Source organism: Triturus cristatus, chromosome 11 (assembly GCF_964204655.1).
Source record: "Triturus cristatus chromosome 11, aTriCri1.1, whole genome shotgun sequence".
NCBI classification, from domain to species: Eukaryota; Metazoa; Chordata; class Amphibia; order Caudata; family Salamandridae; genus Triturus; species Triturus cristatus.
Genome location: NC_140594.1, coordinates 384205899 through 384224284, shown reverse-complemented (window position 1 = coordinate 384224284; position 18386 = coordinate 384205899). Strand labels below are relative to the sequence as shown.

Genomic DNA, 18386 nt, shown 5'->3' with positions numbered 1-18386 from the left:
AGTACAGCCTAGCCCACACTAGCTTGTTGTTTTGTTTGCACATCTACACAATAGTGTTTTGTGAATGTGTGCGGTGTAGACCATGTGGCTGCTTTGCAGATGTCATCTAGGGGAATGTTCCCTAAAAATGCCATTGAAGCCCCTATCTTTCGGGTAGAGTGGGCTTTAGAGGGAACAGATCAGGTGCGTTTAGCTTTGTGACAGCAAATGTGTATGCATTTGACAATCCACCTTGCTATGCCAGATTTCGATATGGGGTTGTCTTTATGTGGTGGTGAGAAGGACACGAAAAGTTGTTTGGTCTTCCGAAATGGTTTTGTTCTTTCAATGTAATAAAGCAGTGCTCTTTTAACATCTAGAGTGTGAAGAGCTCTTTCTGCAACTGTCTGTGGTTGCGAGAAGAATCCGGGCAACTCCACAGACTGGTTGAGGTGGAAGGGAGAAATAACTTTAGGGAGGAATTTTGGATTGGTTATGAGAACAACTTTATTATGATGGAGTTGTAAGAACGGTTCTTGAATAGTTAGTGCTTGTAGCTCACTGACTCTTCTATGGGAAGTAATGGCTACTAGGAAAGCAACTTTCCATGTTAGAAACTGTAGTTCGCATTTGTGCAGAGGTTCATTAGAGACAAAGGAGGACCCATTAGTCTTGTGAGGTCAATGTTTAAGTTCCATACAGGGGAGGGCGGTACCCTGGGGGGAATTATTCTTTTCAGGCCTTCCATAAGTGTTTTGATGGCAGGAATCCTGAAGAGTGAGAAGTGTTGTCTATTTTGTAAATAGGCTGCTATGGCAGCGAGGTGTAATCTAATAGATGTATAGGCTAAGTTACACCTTTGGAGATGCAGTAGGTGACCTATGATGTGTTGGATTGACACATCTAAAGGATTGATGGTGTTATGGCAATATATCACAAATCGTTTCCACTTGGCTCCATAGCAGGCTCTAGTGGTGGGGCCGTCTAGCCTCTCTGATAACGTTCATACAGTCAGGGGGAAGGTTAAGGTAACCGAACTCACAGGAGCCAGATCGCTAGGTTGAGCTGTGCTGGATCTGGGTGTCTGATCTCTCCATGGTTCTGGGTTAAGGGGCGTGGGGAGAGGTGTAGTTTTTGGTGCGGGACTAGAAACAGTTCCAGTAATGTGGTGTACCACTATTGTCTGGCCCATGTTGGAGCAACTAGGAAGAGGGTCAGTGAATGTTGTTGCAGTTTACGCACCACCAGTGGGATGAGTGGGAGAGGAGGAAAAGCGTACGCAAATCTGCCAGACCAATTCATCCATATCGCATTGCCTTTGGACAATGGGTGTGGATATCTGGCGGCGAAGTTTGGGCATTTGGCGTTTTCGACTGTGGCGAAGAGGTCGATCTCTGGCTTCCCTCACAACTGGAAAAAGGGTTCAAGAACTTGTGGACAAAGTTCCCACTCGTGCATCTGTTGAGTTTGAAGACTTAACAGATCGGCGAGGCTGTTCTGGACTCCTGGAACATGTTGGGCTAGGAGAATTTTTTTTTGAGGAATAGCCCATCTCCAAATGCTTTGCGCTAGTTGGGAGAGCTGTAGGGAAGGTGTCCCGCCCTGTTTTTGTATGTAGTACGTGGCTGTCATGTTGTCGGTGCGGACTAGGACAGCTTTGCCTGATATTTGCTTTTGGAATGCCTTTAGGGCCAGAAAAATCGCTAGTAACTCCAGGTGATTGATGTGGAGTAACTTTTGTTGTGGAGTCCACCTGCCCTGCATGGTGTGATGTAATAGATGGGCTCCCCAGCCAGAGAGTGATGCGTCCGCTGTTAACACAATCTGTGGAACCGGCTCGAGGAACGGTCGCCCTATGGAAAGGTTATTGGTGTTCCACCACTGCAGAGAGCGATAAGTGCGGCCGTCCACCAACACCAGATCTGTTAGCTGAACTTGAGCTTGGTTCCACTGACGTGCTAAGCACTCTTGCAGAGGACGCATTTGGAGTCTTGCGTGAGGTACTATGAATATGCAAGAGGCCATCATCCCTATGAGCTGCATGGACACTCGAGCTGGAAGTGTTGCGGCTGAAATTTTGTTAGGAATCTCTGCATGCTTGCTATCCTGGCTTGACTGGGGTATGCAAGTGCTTTTGAGGTGTCTATTGTGGCACCGAGGTACTGTTGTATTTGAGACGGTTGTAGATGAGACTTTGCGTGATTTACTGTGAACCCTAAGTCGTGGAGTAGCTGGATTGTTGCGTGAGTGTGATGTACACACTGATTGTATGAGTTGGCTTTTATGAGCCAATCGTCCAAATATGGGAAGACATGAATGTGCTGTCTTCTCAGGTGAGCGGTAACTACCGCCAGACACTTGGTGAATACTCTTGGTGCTGTGGTGACTCCGAAAGGGAGTACCTTGAATTGGTAGTGCTGACATTCCACTACAAATCTGAGAAATTTTCTGTGAGAGGTGTGAATGGGAATATGAAAGTAGGCGTCCTTGAGATCTAGAGTGGCAAGGAAGTCGCCTTGTGAAAGGAGAGGAAGGACTTGTTGAAGCATGACCATGTGAAAGTGGTCTGAGTGTATGTACAGATTTAGGGGTCTGAGGTCTAGGATAGGTCTCAGAGATCCGTCCTTCTTTGGGATGAGGAAATACAGGGAGTAGACTCCTGTGTTTTGCTGATGCAGGGGGACTCGTTCTATTGCATGTTTTTGTAGGAGGGAGATTACCTCCTGTTTTAGCAGTGATAAATGTTCCAATGACATTGGGCGTTGTCTGGGTGGTATGGTTGGGGGAGTAGAGGTGAGTTCCAAACAGTAACCTGTTTGAACGATTTGCCTCACCCACCTGTCTGTGGTGATGGTGTTCCAGACAGGAAGGAACTGTAGTAATCTTCCCCCGACAGGTGTGGGATGGTCCAGGGGGAGCGGATGGAAGTCATTGGGTAAGGGCGGAGGCAGAGCGGGTGTTGTTAGTTTTGCCTCTACCTTTGTTATTATTGCCTCTGTAGCCTCCCCTCTGATAACCCTTGGTGAATGTGGTTTGGGTGGGAGTCTTGCAAGACGTGGAGGGGTTGTCTGAGGAATAGCCTCTGGAGTTACCTCTGTAAGAGGAGCGACGAAAGGAGCGCCTGGGAGCTTGCGATTGCAAGGCTCCCATTGATTTAGCCGTGTCAGTGTATTTTTTCATCCTCGAGAGATGAATTCACGGTAGGTCCGAACAAGTGTTCCTGGTCAAATGGCTGATTGAGAGTGGAAGTTTGTACTTCAGGTTTAAAACCTGAAATGCGTAGCCAAGCGTGTCTACGCAGGAGGACACTTGTGTTTATTGCTCGGGAGGCGGTGTCTGCCACGTCTAGAGCGCAGCGAATGGAGGTGTTAGTGATGAGCTTACCCTCTTGTATGAGGTCGTTAGCCCTGTTTCTATATTTGTCAGGCAGGTGTTGCAATAGGGTCTGTAGCTGGTCGTAGTTCGCCCTATCATACCTAGCTAACAAGGCTTGAGTGTTGGCGATACGCCATATGTTAGCTGCTTGAGACGCTGTGCGTTTACAGGAAGCGTCCAAGAGTTTGGACTCTGTCGGGAGGTGGAGCATCCCCTGACGTTTGAGAGTTAGCCCTTTTCCTGGCGTTGGAGACTACTAATGAATCCAACGGAATGTGGCCTTTACTATACACTGGGTCTGCTAGGGCGGCTTTATATTTCTTTTCTATCCTTGGGTTGATAACCGTAGTCCTAACAGGGTCTTTAAACACGTCAGGTGCATGTTTAATTACGCCTTTCAGCATGGGTAGAATGGAGGTGGTCTTTTGTGAGATATCAAAAGTATCCTTTAAAAAATCTTCATCCACTGGGCCTGTGTGTAAGTCAACCCAGTGGTACTGTGCAGCTCTGTGAACGAGCTGGTTGAAGCCCATGGTATCCTCTGGAGGGGAAGGTCTAGAGGGATAGATGTCGTCCTGTGGCACGTTAGGGACATCTGGTGTATTGTAATCGTCCCATGGGTCTGGGGTATGAGGTGGACTAGGATCCCCTAGTGGCTCTTCATCTGCACCCTCCCCTGTGTCATCAGAAGTGTCATCATCGTCCAGTGGTGGAGGAGATGGTGTAGGAGAGTGGTGTGGTGGAGGAGGCGGTGAAGGGATCCTGAGAGATGTCGCAATGTCCCTCTTTTTAGGTGCTGGAGCCGGTGTAGGCGATTACAGTGGTCTCTTTATTACTCAGAATCAGTTGACTGGTCTTTGGATCTTTAAGAAGAGTCTTTTGGGTGGGATCCGGTTTAAAAAGCTCTTCTGTGGGAGGTATGTCCTTCGGTGCCGATTTTTTCGGTTCCGAATGCTTGCGCGGCACTGACTGTAGACCGGTTTTGTGCTCTTTGGGCTTGGAAACTTGAGGTGTCTGTAGGGGTCTGCGGAACCGGTTGTTTTTTCGGTTCCGAATGCTTTTTCGGCTCAGAAGTTTGAGAGTCCGTAGTCTTCTGTAGTGGCTTTTTGGTCAGTTCCGATGGTCTTTTCAGAGTCGAGGGATTGGCACTGGTAGGTTTGGGTGCCGAGTGCATAGATGCGGAGGCAGTAGTGGGCACCGAGGAGGAGGACGGTGTCTTCTTTTTCGGTGCCGGGGTCTGAGTTTCAGTACCGACGGCAGGCTGACTCGATCCCGAGAGGCCTGAAGGCTTTGTTGTTGGCTTCTTGGCCGGGCCCAGAGGCGGGACGTGAGAAGAACTTTCTCGGTTTGATCCTGGGCCCGAAGGTGAAGGTGTGATCGAAGCCTTTTTCGGTGGGGGTGGGGGGGCGACGGCAGTACTTGCGACCCATTGCCCAGGAGTGATGTCTTCGATGTCGGAGTCTGCTTCGGAGGCGCTGATGAGGCCTTCTTTGATCCGCTCCTGTTCTGGTACATCGACGCCCTCTTGGAAGATGTCGTTGGGAATGGAAGTTGACGAGCTATCCATTGTTCTTCGAGCTCGACGATCCCGAATGGTCTTTTTGGAGCGGAAAGAGGCACAAGCTGGACAGTCCTCTGGCCTCGTGCTCCAGTGAAAGGCAGAGGTTACACACCTCATGCAGATCTGTGTGTGGGAATTTCGACCAACATTGAGGACACTTCTTGAATGGAGTCCTTTCCATGAGCCAGATGGAAGGCCTTAGTCGACGACCGGAATCGAGGACTTCGAAGTTGGTCAGATGCGCGAGGATCGGGGATTGCGATCGAAAACAATACCGTAGAAAAGGGTGAAGGATTGCGCATCGAAAGTGGTAACAGTACCGAGCTGGAGCGCGATAAACACAGCTGAGCCCGATGACGGAAAAAAACAATCTGAGGATGGAGCCGATGTCCATGCGCACTATCATCCAAAGGAGGAGTCACCTATCCCGTGACTTCCAAAGACTTTTCGAAGACAAAAACAAGTGCACACATCCGGGCCCAACACCAGATGGCGATCTATGCTCAGTGTGTGATCTGCAGCTCATAGGCCTCGAACATTACGTTTTGAAAAAGAAAAGAAAAATGCAAGTTCTACATCTACCACAATGCTAGCGGCATTGCTGAATGCATACTATTTGAAGAAATACACCTATTACATCCTACATTACTTATTGGATCCTACTTAGAGCATTTAGTTTGCTTTAAAGTAGCCACTTCAGTATATGATTTTTAACTGTAGAAAACGTAATGCCTCAGACGAAGAAAAAAAAAACTAAATCTTATCTTCGTGAAGATATGATAGTTGTTTTTTGTGCCAAAATGACAGATGGTGGTGCCATTTTGCTGGAAATGACTGCATTTTGAATTTAGGATTTAATCAAGATACTAACTGGTGAGCATATAGAACTGCAGGATAAAAACTCCACATACACAGTTTGAGAAATCTATCCTACAAGGGGATTGTCCATAAAACCTAGTGCATCATACTTGATGACATTTAATGTTCAAAATCACTTCAAGCGGAAACTTTAATTTCAGATCCTCGGATCTTAGGTTTTACTTTTGAGTCACAGAATCAAGTCTTTGTCAGAAGAAAAGGCTTTTTACAATATCCATGTTTTCAAAGAATCCCGATTTCTCTTTACGAATTGCCCTTTCAGCTGCCCTGGTAGATAGGTATGTGTTTTTATCTGGTACTCACGTTTGGTATCCTGGCACATTGATCGTAGGTCAGATTGAGGGTTGTATCATTGCTGTGACACATACTATAAAAGATTTAGTGATGCCATTAATGCAAGAAGCAGAGCATCACTCTGGTGGGAGATAGTAAGAGATGTACTGCATAGAGTTAAAGCAGACATCCTTCGTTAACCAGTTATGCTCCTACATAAGGTTGCTATCGGACTATCCTCACATCTCTATCTTCATTGTGAAGAGGAAGATTGTGCTGCAGAGTGGTTGTGGAGGGGAAGAAGTGGGAGCCCTAATGAAGTACCTGGAACTTAAACTGAAGATGAGGGGAAAATAATTAATTTGCCTTTTTGGTGACTTTCTTACTCGTAGTCCTAAGGCTCTTTCCCATTACCGACTATCTGCTTTCCTTGCTATCTAGTGGTGGGAACGAAACTACTTCAAATGCTGATAATTCAGAGCATTGGGCGCCCTTTGCGCAGGCCTCGCTTTCTGTGTGAGCATGCCATGGCGATTTTATGTCAAAAGAGACAAAGAGGCTAACATTATGCAATACTCCTTTATTGCACGCTCACAGCAGCAACAATTGAAAGAATTCAGAACTTTAAAACATTCTAATAAGGTACAAAAGTCCAGCAACGCCCAGCTATTTTCCTTCTTTGTTGATGCTTCTCACAAGATACATCCCCGTTTTACTTTCTTGAGTAAACTTTATGATGTAGACTACTATCCCCCATTTGCCAACCCTGCGAAGGAGACACTGTATTAGGCTCATTTATGCTTATTTCACCTTATTATGTGTTGCCTGTTAGTGTATAATTTGGCATAACCTGCTGTGTGCTCCTGTTGTTATAATTGTATTATTTGTTCTACTTTGACATTCTAATGATATCTCGTTAGGATCTGTCGCAATCTTCTTCACTAGCATAGCTTTAGAGCCTGCCAGTGCTTCATTTTCAGGGGTTACTTGCCCTGGTGTTTCGACAGTTGTTCAGCAGTCAATCAGGATTTGTAGAGTGCAGCTGCATCACCTGTAAGGGTCTTGAGATGCTGAGAGATCATGTTGCTTGTGCCTCTATTGGTTGAAAATCCAGGTCTTGAGGTCCTCCCTGAACTGCTGGAGAGAGGTTAAGACTCTGAGGTGCAGGGGTAGGTTGTTCCAGGCCTCGGCTGCCAGGTAGGAGAAGGAGTGGCCTCCACTATTTGTCTGACGGATGCTTTGGGAGGCTGCTAGGGAGAGGAATTCAGAACGGAGTTTCCTGGTTGGTTGGTGGAAATACAATTGATTGTTGAGGTACGCTGGTCCTTCATTGTGTAGTGCCTTGTAAGCTTGGGTGAGCAGCTTGAATTGGCAGTTCTTTGCGACTGCTAGCCAGTGGAGTTTCTTGAGGTGAGAGGTGATGTGCGTCCGTTTGGAGAGGTCTAAGATGAGTCTGGCTGCTGTTTTCTGGATAGTCTGGAGTTTCGTCAGGAGTTGGGTGGTAATTCCTAGAGGGAGTTTCCATAGTCTTGTCTCCTGGTGGCGAGGGCTTTTGTGACTGTTCACCTGGTGTCGGGTGGGAGCCATCTCAAGGCCTTCCTTAGCATTTGGAGGGTGAGCAAGCAAGCAGAGGAGACAGCGCTAACCTGCTTCTTCATGGGTAGCAGGCAGTCAAGGATGATGCTAAGGTAGAGGGCGTGGTCGGTGGGTTTGGGACCAGCTCAGGAGGCCACCATTCGTTGTTCCAGAGGGTATCCTAGCCTTTCCTGAAGAGGAGTACTTCTGTCTTGTCAGCGTTGAGTTTGAGACAGTTGTAGTTCATCCAGGCAGCCATGTTTTTCATGCATCTTTGGAACTTGTCCTTGGTGGTCGTTAGGTTGTTGGTCAAGGAGAGGATGAGTTTGGTGTCGTTAGCATAGGAGATGCTGAGTCCATGGCCCCTGAGGATGTTGGCCAGGGGTGCCATGTATACGTTGAAGTGGGGAGGGCTGAGGGCTGAGCCTTGAGGTACACCATAGCTGATGTTCTTAGGGAGCGAGGAGAAGGGAGGAAGCAAGACCTTCTGCATTCTTCCTGTGAAGTAGGATGCGATTCACTTGAGGGCTGCTCCTTGGATTCTGATCTGGTGTAGTCATGTTGATAAGTGTGTGGTGGGATATGGTGTCAAAAGCTGCTGAGAAGTCGAGAAGGAGGGCTGCCATTTCTCCCTGGTCTAGCAGCATTCTGATGTTGTCTGTGGCTGTGACTAGGGCTGTCTCAGTACAGTGGTTTGCTCTGAAGCCGGATTGGGAGGTTGTGGTTCTCCAGATGTCTAGTGAGCTGGATGTTAATGGCTTTCTCAATAATCTTGGCTGGGAAAGGGGAGCAGGGATATGGATAGGGAGATGGTTCGGTAGTTTTTGGGCTCTCCTGGGTCCACAGATGGCTTCTTCAGCAGTGGCTTTACGTCGGTATGTTTCAAGTGGGCTGTGGTTATTGAGCAGTTGAGAACCTTGTTAAGTTCTTTGCTGATGAGTTGACTGCCGAGGTTGAATGTGTGGTGTGGCCAGGGTCTGCTGGGGCTCTCGAGTGGCTGGATCTCATGATGGAGGGCATTTCCTTCCTGGTGAGGGGGTTCCACGAGGTGAGCTGATGTGAGTGTGCGTCGGTCTGCGTGATGCGGTTGATGCTGTCCTCTGCGGGTGTTGGGGTATGAAGTCTTGGTTGCTGGTGTTGATTTTGTTGTGAAGAAAAGTCTGAGAGGGTGTCTGAGAGAGCTTGATAGGTTTTGATGTTGTTCGGTTGCCGGATGGCTTGTGAACTCCTGGACTACATTGAAAAGTTCCTTGCTGTTGTTGGAGCGGTCCTTGATGCAGGTGGCTAGGGCTGTCTTCTTGGTGTTCTTCAAGAAGTGGAGTTATCGGATGAGGGCGTCTTTGAAGTATTTTCGGTCCTCGAGGGCCTTACTGGCGCACCATCTTATTTACTTCTGTCTGCAGTTCCGTTTCATCCGTTCAAAAGCGGCGGTCCACTGTTGTGTGGCCACGATGACACGCAGGTCCTGCAGTGGCCTTTGCACAGCTTCTCTGTGTGATCCGGCTGCCCTCTGCTGCTTCGGTCGAATCTCTCCCTCTGTTCTTGGGGGCCCAGAGCGGCATTGTATTTATTTAAGCAGCCCCCACACTTCCTGACATTTACTGGTGCGGCACACATTTGCGGAAGCACCGACAGAAAGAGGACAGAACAGGAAAACCGTGGTGGTTGACGATAAACAAGACGTGCACGTCGTCCACCATTTTAACAGATTGGGCCACTGTAGTGAAGACAATGGGGGCGCCTATTTTAATGCATTGGCAAGTTGGTACTGATGCTGGTTAGAATTTTGGCAGTTGTAGTCCATTTCTTTGGCCCAACTGTTTTTTCTCCAAGCTGCTGCCTCATCCTTTTTCATTACCCAACCATAGTTACTTTATTTGACCTTAGTTTTTCCACCCTGCTCGTTAGCCCTTTGTCTAATTGTGCTTCCTTGCATACCTTGCACTGGCAGCATGTCTGAGGAGCAGTTGCGTGACAGGATAGAGGGTAGACTACAGGAAATGGTTAACAGGACCCTAAAGATAATGATGGGGTCGCTAGATGATACCATCAATAGGAAGTTGGAGGCTTTTTCTAGGAAGGGTAAGATTTTAAAGGGCGCTGAGCAGCCTGAAGGCTCAGGATGGGTAGCTAAGACCCAAAGAAAGAGGGCTTTAGGTGACAGCCAGGCTAAAAAAGCAAAAAAGTCCAAGTCTATCAGGGAGGATTTATCACGTGAAAGTGGCGGTGACGAGATCAGTGCCTTGGGTATTACGGATGGGCAGGAGAAAGGCTTGGATGTTCCCATTTGCATCGACAGCGATGAGGCTTTTGAGGACAAGATTGACCTCTCTTATTCTTCTGATTTTGACTCCAACCACGACGACATTGAGGTTAGGAGGAAGGTAACATCAGAGGTGGCATTTAAGTCCCTGAGATTGGCATTATTGACCCTTTGGGGGAGGCTATGTTCGACCCCCTCTTAATTAAGCACCCCATATCTCCTGAATGGGCACTGTCTCAGCTCGTTGCTGAGTATATTGCCATCTGGCTCAGAAGGGAGATCCCCAAAGAGGTAAGATCTCATCTGAGATCTGAGTACCCGACCTTCCCTTCCTGACAAGGTTGCGATGATCCCAAATCTGGCTGCCAAGGTGGTGGCATTTATTAGCAAAAGTGGCAAGATTCCAAGGAAGGGGCTTAACAAGGGCTTGAAGTCCTGCCATGATCAACTGTTCGATGTTACTGGTCCTCTGACCAAGATGTTTGAGCTGGCCGAGGTAGCCTATCTCAACGAGACATAAGTCGATCCCAAGAAGCAGCACCTGTGGGCCCAAAGGGCCATCGGTCTCTTGAGTAATGCGGACACTGCTTTCTCCAATGAGAGAAGGAAGAACATCCTCCTCAAAATCGATCCCAAGCTGATCGAACTGGCGAGCACGGAAGGGTCCCCTCTTTGGAATGAGATTATTAAGGATATGTAGGGGTTTTAAGCTCCATTCAAAATAAATCGCAGAAAAAGATCAAGAGGGTTTTACAGGAAAAGGTTTTAGGTAGGGCCGCGAGAGCGAGGGGTCAGTTCCTCAGCTGAGGTCAGGTTTCATCCAGACCCCTCTTGGGGTACGACAGCAGGTTCACCCAGATGAGCTGTGGTTCCCACCAGGACTTCTACCCCCAGAGACAAAGGTTCCGTGGCAGGTCCTCCAGAGGAGATCGGAGGCAGAGAGGTTTTTACGCAGGTAAGAATTTCGCAAGACCCTTCACAAACCCCAATAAAGGTGGGAGTCAGGTTGGCCCAATTTTGTGGGCATCGGAGGTTGGGGACTCATGATCCCTGGGTCCTGGACATTGTCAAGGGATACAAACTCAAGTTTATAGAACCCCCCAGTTCAGGTGAAGGCATCTTGGGAAGTAAGAGTCTCAGAGGAAGAATCAAGACTGGTAACACATGAGGTAGAGAAATCACTTGCTAAAGAGCCTATTCGAGAGGCCTTGCACCCCGGGCTAGGTTTTGTCAGCAATATTTTCCTGGTCGAGAAGACAGACAAGTGTATGAGACTAGTTATAAACTTGAAGGAATTCAATGAGTGGTCTATCACCACTTAAAAATGGAGTGGATTTATCTAATAAGGGATGTCCTGAGAAAGGAGCATTGGTTAACGAGACTAGATCTCAAGGATGCGCATTTGAAAATTCAGATTTGGCCTGCCTCATCAAAAAATTCCTTCAGTTTACCTGGAAGGGTATGCTTTGGCAGTTTTGCAGTCTGCCGTTCGGCCTCCCCACAGCACCTTGGTGCTTTACCAAAGTGCTTCGCCGGGTAGCAGCCTGGCTGCAGGCACGGGAAGTGAGACTAATTATTTACCTGGACGATATTTTAATTATGGGTCAGTTCATGGAGGTTATCATACATAAATGACTATCCATCTACTGGAACCCCTAGGCTTTGTAATAAACCAAAAAAAGTCCTGCCTGGTCCTTAGTCAGGAGACACAGTTTCTAGGCTTTGTGGTAAACAAGGGCTGGGCGGAGCTGAAGCTACCCAGGGAAAAACCAAGAAAACTACGCAGGAAGTTAAGAAAGGTACAGGAGAAACAGAAATACCCCTAAGGGTTTTGGCAAGGATTCTCAGCCTATTCTCCTCTACGATTCAGGCAATATTCCCACGCCCCTTGTACAACCGGGCCCTCCAAAGACTCAAAACGAAATGCTTACAGGCAAATCACTCGTGCTCCCAAATGTTGTCTTTAGATCAGGAGTCAAGGAAGGAGCTGTTGTGATGGCTCAGGAAAGCAGAAGCATGGAATGGCAGGGCAGAGGACTGCACGCTGCTGGATTTTATACCTTATATAATGTTTTAAAGTTCTGCATTCTTTCAACTGTTGCTGCTGTGAACGGGCAATATATGAGTTTTGCATCATTTTAGCCTCCATGTCCTTAATAAAATCCAGATTTTATTGCCCACCAGACTGTGAAAAATCTACCTATTTCTTCTAGAAAAACTGAGCCAAAAGTTTATTTTTTTGGCTGTGGGGTTAGTGGCAGGGCATAGATAATGGGAACGAGCCTTGGGACTAAGAGTAACAAAGTCACAAAAAAGGTAACTTTTGCCATCTATTAGGTAATGGCTCTTTCTAATTCGCTGTTATGAAGGCATAATCCAAAGTAAATGAAAATGGAACTATAAATCTAAGCAAACATGTTAAGCAGAACTTTGTAGCTAAACATAGTATTGCTCTAGGACAAACCCTTGAAATCAGTATTAGTAAAATGTGTGTGGGATAGTCCAAATAAACCCTGTTTCAGCGTGATACATTCCTGGAGAAAGCAACGGATGCCGCCTTGGTTGACCTGAAACTTCATTTCCGCTTCAATCCGACTGGCCAATGAAACAGCAGAGATTTGGTGAGGTAGTCCCTCTTTTGGAGTATGTGCTGCATCCACAAACTGTGGGTTACATAAGCCAGATTATCAATTTATAGGATCAGGGGTATGAGACCACTTTTCAGAGGAATTGAAATAAAGTTAAAATATATATATCTATATATATATATATATATATATATATATATATATCTATATCTCTATCTATATCTCTATCTATATCTATCTATCTATATCTATATATATCTCTATCTCTATCTATATCTCTATCTCTATCTATATCTCTATCTCTATCTATGTATATCTATATGTCTATCTATATCTATATCTATATCTATATCTCTATCTCTATCTCTATCTCTATCTCTATCTATATCTATATCTATATCTATCTATCTCTATCTCTCTATCTATCTATCTATCTATCTATCTATCTATCTATCTATATCTATATCTATCTCTATCTATCTATCTCTATATCTATCTATCTATCTATCTATCTATCTCTATATCTATCTATCTCTATCTCTATCTCTATCTCTCTATCTATCTATATATATATATATATATATATATATGTTTTGCCCGAGTTCCCCCAACAGACAGGTACGGACCACAACGTGTTTTTTTCTAGCTTCAGTGCGGTTTGTTGCATAGATGTCAGCAGTTTCTTCGACAGCAAGTGCCCAGCATTACGCATTTCGACAGTGAAACACTATCTTGATCACATCTATATTATATATTATATATATTTTTTTCCAAGACAAATAGGATCGAAATGCGCCACGTCTCTTCGAAACAGGTTAAATAAAATCCACTATTCATATAACTCCGGATAACCATAAGTGGCCGGTTTAATAGGTTTCCGTTTTTTATTATCTCAGCTCTAAAGTACATAAAATTAATATTCAGTGAGAGCACACACATAGGTACATGTTCTTGGGTGTTTGAAAATATCCCGCTTCTTTCAGAAGATAGTGAAGTGAACTCAACTAACGATTCAATAAAATAAAATCAGTTTCAACATTAAAAGTACGACTGGCTGCATATCTAAACTGGTGGCTGTTTCTGAGTGTCCTTTATCCACCCCGCACCTCAGCTCCCGAATGAGCCACTGATTTCATTTGTTTGGCAAGAGGAAATGTGGACTGACTGGCTACCTGATGACAGCTGTAAGCAGGCAGGACTCAAGCACAGTGTCCGGTCCCATGGACTATGACAGCACTTGGCGACATCCTGGATATTACTGATGTAATATTGGTTTGTTTGATATACTGTGGCCATTCCAGGCAAACTCTTTATTAGTCCCAATATGGCAGTGCCTTATACTTACGTGAAGCACAGCTAAAGACAAGAAATGTCTCTACAAATGTAAACACACTTTAATTATGTGAATCAAAAACTGTTTGTGTGTTATTTAATAAACTCAATTTAACACAAATTCACTATACAACTTAACACTAAATGAATGTTACTCTCATGAGTTCAAACAGTATTTATGTTGATCATATGCATTGTACACTGATGTGACATAGGCCAACAAAAATCAATATATTGCCTAATTACAAAATCAAAAAATCAATCCCAATGCATTTCGGGTTAATGCTAAACCCTTCATCAGGGGATATGTGGTGAACAATGATAATCAGTGGTTGTATCTTGATGTCCTCCGTCCAGAGCTACAACAGAAATCGGAATGAATATTCAATGAGAAACTGATTTAACATGATGACAAAACACTAATAGGATTTGCACTCGGGGAAGTTAATGGGTTAAAGAAAAAATGAGTAAGAGACCATTCACCGGGCTCAAACAGAAACTATAACCTCTGTGAATCCTTATGCTGTGTGGAACATTATGTTAAGAGATGTGTACAGAATTTAGATGTGTCTCCTTCAACCGTGTTCTCAAGTGAATGTATACGTACAAAACTACATCAGTAGCTTACCCCAACTTGATCTCGCTTGGATGCAAATGTCTGAAAAACTCGTGAGACTAAAATGACAAAAACCACCTATTGTTTAGATTATGACCGCGGCGTCATCATAGAGTAAAAGCATGCCCAACAATGTGAGTTGCCACTGATCTTACCCGTCAAAGTCCACAGAGTTCCTAAACAGCCACTCAGTAGTTTAAACGAACTGGTCCGTCGGTGTTCTGTAATTCATAACAGAAAACCGCCCATCAACTTCACCCAAAGGCCGTACTACATGATTGAAAGATTGCGAGTACCGAAAGAACCTCCGAAACTCACTGTGTCCGAGAGACCAAAGCAGACTTCCGTATTACACAACACGCCCATAGAGTACGTGAAGTACGCTCATGACGTAATCCGACGTTGCTTCTCTTTTTAAACAGCCGAACTCATCAAAATGGAAAACAGACTAAAACATTGATATCCAACCTGAACTTTATGTAAACCCAACTCGCACACGAGAGTACAATTAGAGATATTCAAAAGAATTGCTCCACATCGCTAAATGATATCTAATCAACAAAAACTGTAACATGGTGCCAGAGAAATATATGTATCCTCTAGTTAACAAAAAGCGATTCACCGCAATCAATGTATGTGAATGAACATCTACCTCTTTGCAAATGGATGATCAGTGTAGGAAAGTTGATGTGAATGCAACGACATGTCTCCTGTTTTATAATGATGTATGCCATAAAAAAAAACCAGGTAAACTGAAAGTACTAACACACGCATGACGAAATGCAACACGCGTTATTCAGAAGAGTAACTCCGTATTACTAAAGCCTATACAATGATTCATAACTGGCAAGCCATCTGTGATGCTGTGTGTGAAAACAGTGATAATCCTCAAAACAAATCTAATAAAAAATGCAATATTGCAATATAAATATGTTTAAGAGAGCATCTGCCTCTCCGACGGTATATCGATGATATACTGGTAGTATGGAAGGGTTCAAAAAATCTATTGGAAGAATGCATTGCAGAATTGAATCTCTGTAACCCAAGAATACAATTTACACATGATATTCAATCGGAGAAGATTAACTTTTTGGATATTGAGATTCACAAGTCTACTTCAGGTCTAGAAACAGCAGTGTATAGAAAGTGTACACAAGCGCACATCCACATTCTCTGAAGAAACACCTGCCTGTTTCCCAACTGACAAGAATCAAGAGAATAACCTCGGATGTTTTTTTTTATGGCATACATCATTATAAAACAGGAGACATGTCGTTGCATTCACATCAACTTTCCTACACAGATCATCCATTTGCAAAGAGGTAGATGTTCATTCACATACATTGATTGCGGTGAATCGCTTTTTGTTAACTAGAGGATACAGATATTTCTCAGGCACCACGTTACAGTTTTTATTGATTAGATATTATTTAGAAAGTTCAGGTTGGATATCAACATTTTAGTCTGTTTTCCATTTTGATGAGTTCGGCTGTTTAAAAAAGAGAAGCAACGTCGCATTACGTCATGAGCGTACTTCACGTACTCTACGGGCGTGTTGTGTAATACGGAAGTCTGCTTTGGTCTATCGGACACGGTGAGTTTCGGAGGTTCTTTCGGTACTCGCAATCTTTCAATCATGTTGTACGGCCTTTGGGTGAAGATGATGGGCGGTTTTCTGTTATGCGTTACAGAGCACCGACGGACCAGTTCGTTTAAACTACTGAGTGGCTGTTTAGGAACTCTGTGGACTTTGACGGGTAAGATCAGTGGCAACTCACATTGTTGGGCATGCTTTTACTCTATGATGACGCCGCGGTCATAATCTAAACAATAGGTGATTTTTGTCATTTTAGTCTCACGAGTTTTTCAGACATTTGCAGCCAAGCGAGATCAAGTTGGGGTAAGCTACTGATGTAGTTTTGTACGTATACATTCACTTGAGAACACGGTTGAAGGAGACCCATCTAAATTCTGTACACATCTCTTAACATAATGTTCCACACGGCATAAGGATTCACAGAGGTTATAGTTTCTGGTTGAGCCCTGTGAATGGTCTCTTACTAATTTTTTCTTTAACCCATGAACTTCCCCGAGTGCAAATCCTATTAGTGTTTTGTCATCATGTTCAATCAGTTTCTCATTGAATATTCATTCCGATTTCTGTTGTAGCTCTGGAAGGAGGACATCAAGATACAACCGCTGATTATCATTGTTCACCACATATCCCCTGATGAAGGGTTTAGCATTGACCCGAAATGCATTGGGATTGATTTTTTGATTTTGTAAATAGGCAATATATTGATTTTTGTTGGCTTATGTCACATCAGTGTACAATGTTTATGATCAACATAAATACTGTTTGAACTCATGAGAGTAACATTCATTTAGTGTTAAGTTGTAAAGTGAATTTGTGTTAAATTGAGTTTATTAAATAACACACAAACAGTTTTTGATTCACATAATTTAAGTGTGTTTACATTTGTAAAGACATTTCTTGTCTTTAGCTGTGCTTCACGTAGGTTGGGGTTTTCAACGGCCTTGTTTTCACAATGTCTTATCTGTCAGGGACGCAGGGCTACATCCCGTAACGTGAAGGCACGCCAAAAATAGTCAGAAGATTGTATGAATAATCTTCACAGCTTGAATAAATTAGTATAAACGAGGTGTGCAGGCCCACTCTCTATATTAGTGCCTTATACTTAACACTGTAAGCGTTCTTGACACATCCATATTATAATGTTGCCACTCGCACAATAATTCCCACTCTTGACATAATCTTGGCTATCCCAGACACAAAAGTGGCAAAATTCCTTGAAAGCGATGGACATCACTGGTTATTGAGGATTATAATGATAAATGGGCATCAACAGTGGAATAAGCTCATATGTGTCTGTGGTATGTGCAAGTGTTTGGTCAAAATTTCAAGCTGAAGCTTAGACAACAAATATGTAATAACAAAAATGTATAACTGCTCTTTCAGTACTAAAATAATGTTTCTTTCATGAAATGACAAGTTTATGGGGAAATTATGCCTATTTATCTAACATGAAAATAGTCTATTTTCAGAAACCGGCAAATTGATGTTTCGGACAAACTGAAAGCAACTCAAAAGTAGATTTTAATTCGCTATTCAAGGACTGAGTCAAGTAGATTTCATGTAGCTTTTCTTTGCCTGATTTTCCATGGTTGGTACTAGAGGACCCATTACTACATCTTGAGTGGAGGCATTTCATCCTGGCTATTGATAAAAAGTTCTGTATATTTTCAGACAGATTACACCAGTTTGTCTTAAGCAAGCAAAACTGGTGCAATGTGTCTGCTCTCTGATCCTGTACGTACTTTGTACTTTTCCAGCAGCATTGTTATGGGAGCCTGTAGGAGTCATTGTGCTTTGGTGTCAACAGCATGCAGTACAGACAGTGAGTTAGCTAAATTTTTATGAAATTGTGGCCATTGTTTTTGCCACCATTTATCAACCTGGAGAGGGAAAGGCTTGCCTGACACCACTAAATTTTTAGAATACTTAATTACTGCCCAATTAGAACGTTTATATTTGCAACACGCTTTATCTCCCAAACCCATTAAAGAAGTCAAACTTCACTCGCAGTGTCCATTTTAAGGCAGGCATTCATGCCCACACTTTGAAAATTCACCTGTCACCACTGGGTCCAAGGCCTGTCATACAAAAAAAAATAACACACACTTTTACTGCACCTTCAAGTCAATTAAGGCCTGGCTAAATGGGCTCTTAGTAAAACTTGAGGACAATTATACCAATGCAACTACAGATATTTAAAATGGATACTATAGGGATCCAATCTTGAAGAACAGAATGTTTCATCTAAGGGTGCATAGGCCAGTAAAGGGCAGGGTGGGGAGCCTCTCTTTAACGAGCTGCTTGCTGGAGGAGTTCCAACAGGAGCAGTATGGAGCAAAGGAAGAATG

The 18386-nt window shown here is 44.1% G+C and overlaps 1 protein-coding gene across 2 annotated transcripts in view; it reads right to left on the bottom strand.

The window, feature by feature from the left end:
• Nucleotides 1-18386, bottom strand: part of CNNM4 (cyclin and CBS domain divalent metal cation transport mediator 4) — a 349407-nt gene that overhangs the window by 25930 nt on the left and 305091 nt on the right. The window lies entirely within an intron of this gene.